Below are 6,037 nucleotides of genomic sequence, written 5' to 3'. Positions count from 1 at the left end.
TGGCTGGGTTGTCCTGGCTGCGGAGACCCAGGATGTGGCACTGGCTTGTGCTCAATTTATCTGCTGTCACTTTTTTTTCCGTGCAGTGTCCGGCTGTCCCTCTCCTCCGGCTCCGCGCCCGCCCGGGTGGCTCCGGGGCCGCATCCTGTCTCTCTTGACCAGTAGCCTCAGGAAATGGGCTTTTGTGAAGGGTCTCTCTGGCTTTTGTATCTCTCCTGCCACAACTTGGCAGTGGGAATCATCTTTATTTTTTTTATTTTTTTTATTTTTTTTTTAGAGCCGAAGAGAACACCTCACTTAAAAACACGTATTTCTATGTAATTCCTAACTTCCAAAACACTTAAAGGATTAAAGGAAAAAAAAAAAAAAACAACTTCTGGTGGGGAATCGCCACCAGGTAGGAGTGTCCCTTGTAGCTGGCACCCTCCGGGGCTGGCGCTGCGTGTCCCGGCGGGTCGCTCGGGCTCGCCGGGCGGCAGCTCAGCGCTCCGAGGTTCACCAGGCGTTAATGCATCATTTCCATAAACAAATATCTTTTTGTTGTTGCCCAGGAAGTATTGACGATGGATTTTCTCCTCCCGCAGAACGGTGCCATGTTGTCCGTTTCAATGAGACTTAAACAAAAGAGATGAATAAAACAAAGGTACATATTTATGAGCTTTTTTGATGGAAAACACACGCTTCCTCTTTTAATTTTAGAGACACCAGTGGCCCGAAGTGTTAAACGGGTGGGGGGGGGCTGAGAGACCTTGTTACTAACAAGAATGGATTTAATTTCTTTTTTTTTTTTATACAGAGAGAGAAATTTAAAAATAAAAAGCACCCGATAAGGTGGTGCTTCTCTAACTGGGGAAAATCCTGCTTTACGTGGCCGGAGCCGGCAGCGCCGCGGCGGGGGGAAGGAGAGGGAATAAACACCGGCTGGTAACGTGCCAGCGGCGGCTCTCGGGGCACCGAGGAGCGGCACCCTTGGCAAAATTCCCAGTGTGAATTTGTTGGGTTTTTGGGGTTTTATTTTAATTGCCGGGTCGTGCCCGATGTGCAGAAAAAAGAGGAGAAAAAAAAAAAAAAGAAGTTGAGAGACGCGGAGTGCACCGAATAAACCACTCACCTCTGGAGGGGATTTTTTTAATTCCTGTATTTTTGCTTCCCACCGCGCCGCTGCCAGCTCCGCTCCGTGGCGGAGCTGCTGGTTTTCTGGCTTTGCTTCCTGAGCCCATCCGAGTGGGAAGGAGAAGTCGTGTTCCAGCGCTCAATCCTCCCAGGAAGCCGATGCCTATTTATTGTCTTTCCAAATTGGCCAACTCCCAGAAAATGCCGCCTGGGCGCCGGCGGGCCTGAAACGGGCACCGCCAACCCGGCCTCCCCGCGGGCTCTGCCGCTCCCTGGTGCCCGTTGCCCCCTGGACCCTGGCGTTGGGGCCTCAGCTGTAGCTGTGGTTTAGGGTGGTCTGTCCCAGTTTTTCCCAAAGCAAAGCCAGTGCCCGGCGGTGCCAGTGCTGCCCATTCCCCGCCAGCCCCATGGATCTCTCCGGAGATCCGGCACCGGCTCGTTTTCCAGCGGGTGCTGAAAAGGCGCTGAGGACCTCGGTGGCGCGAGGGTCCTGTCCCTCTGTCCCACCTGGAGCGTGGGACGGATGGCCCGGACTTCTGGCCCTTGCTGCGGGGTGGCCGATGCCACCGGCCGTGCCAGGAGGTGCCGTGGGCTCCCGCACGAGGTGGTTTCCACTGTTCCCCCGGCCGGGTCTGGGCAGGGCCGCAGCGCTGGCGGGGACTGGTTGCTCCATCTCCAGTTGCTTTTCTTCACTGGTCCCACCAAGAGGCTTTTCCACCCCTGCGAGGGCGAAGGGAGCACGGGGGGTCCAGGGGGGCCCAGCCCGGCTGGGGGACAGCTCACAGTGTCCTCCCCGGCCCCCCCTCGCAGCAGCTCTTCTTTTTTTTCTTTTTTTTTTCTTTTTTTTTTCTTTTTTTTCTTTGTTTTTTCTTTTTTCTTTTTTCTTTGTTTTTCTTTTTGTCTTTTTTGTCTTTTTTTTTCTTTTTTTTTCTTTTTTTTTCTTTTTTTTTCTTAAAGAGTCTCTGTACAAAGAAGACAAAAGGATTTACTGAGGGGGGGTGTGGAACTTTTGTGTTTAAAAGGGTTTAAAATGTGGTGCAGATTAGGGCCGAGCCGTGGGATGGCGACTTGCCCCCCCCTTCCTTCCTCCACCGGTGGGTTTTGGGTTCGATGCCGGTGTCTGACGCTGGAGCCAGCCTGGGAAGACTCTGACTGTACCTCTCCTGAGTTTCTTTCTGAGACTGAGCGCCTTTTTTCGGTTGTACCTTTGTCTCTGTACAGATATTTTGTAATATATTAAATTTTTTCTTTTCAGTTTATAAAAATGGAAAGTGGAGATTGGAAAATTAAATATTTCCTGTTACTGTATCTTGCTCCGTTGCACTGAATCATTGCGCTCTTGGCTCTCGCCTTTGCAAATTACGCCGTAACTGTGTTTTCCTTTAAAAGCCTTTTTTTCCTCTCGTCCTGCCCTCCCCGGTGCCAGGGCGGCGGGGGCTTGGCACTGCCAGCCCTCTGCCCTGCGAGGCTGCAGCCTCTGTCACCCCCCGCGTTCGTCCCCGCTGATTGAGAGCGGGGCCAAGCCCTCGTTAGCCCCCCGGGTGCCACCCGGCTCGGATGGGTGCTGGTGTCTGGGTGGGTGGTGGAGCACGGGGGCTGCTTCGGTGACGGAATAGGAAGGAGGAACCTGGAGCTGAAGCGAAGCCGGGAGAGGAGACGGTGCCGTGGGCATCGGAAAGGGAAGTGGCACAGTTGGGGTTTGTCTCCAAACCTTCCCCCAGCTCCTGGCAGCCCCTTGGGCTCCGGAGAGCACCCCGGGGTGCCTCGGGGGACGGATTCTGCGCGAGCCCTGAGGGCACGGGGAGGGAGCTGTGGCCATGGCAGGGAGCCTGTGTCCTCCATCCCTCCCTCCATCCCTCCCTCCCTCCATCTCCCTTCCCGGGGTGTTTCTCCAGGCTGGTCCCAGCTCCATCCCAGCTCCCAGGCGTGTTTGCCCCAGTGCGGGAAGGAGACGGGACAGGATCCGGGATGGCGGGAGCCACGGAGGGGGCAGGCGGTGCCAGTCCTGTGCCAGGGGCTCCATCTGCTCCCCGGCATCAGCTCTGGGTGAGGCTCGGCCGCCCCCTCGCCTGCTGCTTTCAGTGACGGTGCGGCGGTGGGAGAGCAGAGAGCGCCCCGGGCACGGGGGGTGAGGGGGGGCTGCGGGGCTCGGTCCGGGGGTCCCCACGCCGTGCCCGTGCCTCCCGGCCGTCGTCTCCCGTTCCAGCCCCGGCTTTCTCGCTCTCCTCTCGCCTGGTTTAGCATCCCCTCCGCTGACACCTCTTAAAATATATCCCTGTGCAGATGGCGGGGGGGGGGGCGGGGGCGGCGGGCACTTCCCTCCGCCTGCGAACGCGGGAGCGAGCCCGCCAGCAGCCCCACCGCCCGCCCGGCCGCCCTCCTCCTGATTTATGAGCCGGGCAGCTGGGAGCCGGGCAGGCCTGGGAGCTCATCCATCCATCCTCCCGCTCCCTGCCCGCGCCCGCTCGGCTCCAGGGCATCCGCAGCCCTGGCATGGCAGAAGGGACCCAGCCAACGCGCGATGCCAGCCTGGGCTTCGCCGCGGCCCCACCTTCCCGTAGCGGGCAGACAAAGCCCCTCGGTGAGCGCGGCCGTCGCCACGCGGCCCCCCGGCTCCTGCGGCATCCGGCTCGCCGCCCGTGCCGAGGTGACCAGGGTGGTTTATTCTATTTAATTTATTTTTCCCATTGAACTTCCCTGGCAGCAGCTGCGGTGCCAAATGGCCCCGGGGGCTGCGCCGGCGCTCGCCGAGCCGGCGCTGTAAATCTCCGGCGTTCGCCTCTTCCCCCGTTGGGTTCCGCTCGGCGGAGCCGCTGCCCGGTCCCACCGTCTCCGGTTCCTCGCGGTGCCGTTGCCCGGCCTGAACCGCGGGATCCATCACGGCCCTCCTCGCTCCTGCATCCCGCGTTCATCGTGCGGGCAACTCTCCCGCTCATCCCGGCACGTGGGTCATGGCGGTGGCATCGCCGGGCTCCAGCTTCCAGCACATCCCAGCACCATCGACGTTGGCGGCGCGGTGAGCCCGGCACGCGCTCGGCGCTTCTCCCAGCGTGCCGGCGGTGATGGACTGGTGAAGGCTCAGGGAGGAAGAGGAGGTGCTGCCAATGGCTGCGGGGCAACTGGATCCCAACCGGATCGGGGTGGTGGGATCTCATGGACGGGCGAACATCCTCACGCTCCCGTGTGCACGTGCGCCCCAGGTGCGCGCACACGCGTGTTCACGCGTGTGCGCGCACCTGGGGCGCACGCGCACACGCGTGTGCAAGCGTGTCCGTGTCTGGCAGTCACCAGGTGTCACTCTCGGCACGGCCACCACCTCCCACCGCGTCCCCATCCTCCTCCTCCTCCTCCTCCTCCCCGGCTATATTTGTCCTTCCAGCTGCTCCGGCTGTCGACATTAAAGCTTTTTCTTGCAATTTCGACGTTTCCTTCCAAAAATCCGTTAACACCTTTTCTTGGCGTTCGGGGGGGGGGGAGAAAATAAAAAAGGATTGAAAAGGAACTGGGGAGGGGGAATAAAGCCACCAAGAAAATGTGGAGGTGGTGGAGACCACGGTGTGCTGGGGATGGAGGTGGGGGTTGGGGTTGGGGTTTTTTTTGGGGGGGGGGAAGGATGGATGCGTGAGCTCCAGTGCTTTCCATCCCCTGGGACAGGGATGCCACGCTGGAGATGTGTTTCCAGGGCACCGCTGGCATTTCAGGTGGCATCACCGGGGCAGGCGCTGTGTGCTCTTTGCGATGGCGCAATGGATGGATGGGGTTTGCTGGGCACGATCGGGGGGTTTATTGGGAAGGGTCCTGCCCTGTCCCCGCTCCTGGGGAGACAGCAGCGGGGTGACATCCCCGGCGAGCCCCCGCGCTCCCGCCCCGCTGCACCAGCAGCTTGATTAAAAAGGCGGCGCGGGCGACGTGGCACAGCTGGTGCCTCCTGCCAGCACCCCGAGCGGAAAAGGCGCCCGAGATTAACATCTCCAATTAGCAGGAAAGCGAAGCTGCCGCAGCCCAGGGGGTTCCCCAGCCCCCACGTACCCCCCAGTGCCACCTCCCAGGGACGCCGCAGCCGCGCTGGGCTGTGGCTGGCAGCCACGTGGCATCGCTCCGGCCCATGCCCCCGTGTCCCCACACCGAGGCGGTGCCCGTGCCAGCGCTCCCGTGTCCCGCTGCCAAGCCAGGGCTGAGCATCTCTCATTTTTGGGGACATTCCCCACCCGGCCATCGTGCCCACCTCGGTGCCCTCCCGCCATGCCCCATATGCTGCCCAGCCTGCAGGAGGGGGGCATGAGCAGAGTGACCCCCTCCAGCACTCTGGGGTGGGCAGCACGTGCTTGTATGGGATCGGGGCCCTCGAGTGCACCCGGTGGCAGCGGGGAAGGGGCCTGGCACCACACCCCAACCCACCGCATCGCCCGCCCCGCCGCCGCTGCCGCAGCTGAGCCAAGGCGAGGGGGGGGCCAGGGGAGGGCCTGCGCCCGCGCGCTTTCACCTGCCATTTAATTGGATGTATTTTTAATTAATGGTGCCTCTGGGACCAACATGAGACAACACGATCCCTGAATAGGGGCAGGGGAGGAATTGGGGACGGCGGGCGGATTGGGCCGCGGGGTGCGCTTACCCGCCAAACGCCGCCATCAATCACCCCCTACTTTTCGGCTCTGGACTTTTGGCTGGGGCTCAACGCGGGCACCGGTGACCCCGGCGCCGCCTGGCACACGTGTGATGAGTGGCGCATCCTCAGCCGGGCTTGGCGGCGGCGCTGGGGTGTTTTGCTGGGGGTGGCGGTGCCAGGGGGACCGTGCCAGCGGGCAGAGCCGCTCTCGCTGCGGCGTTTGCCGGCAAACCCCACTCCAAATCTGCTGCCTGGTTGGTCTTGCCGGGACCCCCCAGTCAGGGTGGGAGCCTGGGGGGGCTCCCGGAACAGCCCCCA

The sequence above is a fragment of the Tauraco erythrolophus genome, chromosome 25 (assembly GCF_009769465.1).
Source record: "Tauraco erythrolophus isolate bTauEry1 chromosome 25, bTauEry1.pri, whole genome shotgun sequence".
In the NCBI taxonomy this organism is placed as follows: Eukaryota; Metazoa; Chordata; class Aves; order Musophagiformes; family Musophagidae; genus Tauraco; species Tauraco erythrolophus.
The sequence above is the reverse complement of the archived record's forward strand: the minus strand, read 5'-3'. Positions refer to the sequence as shown.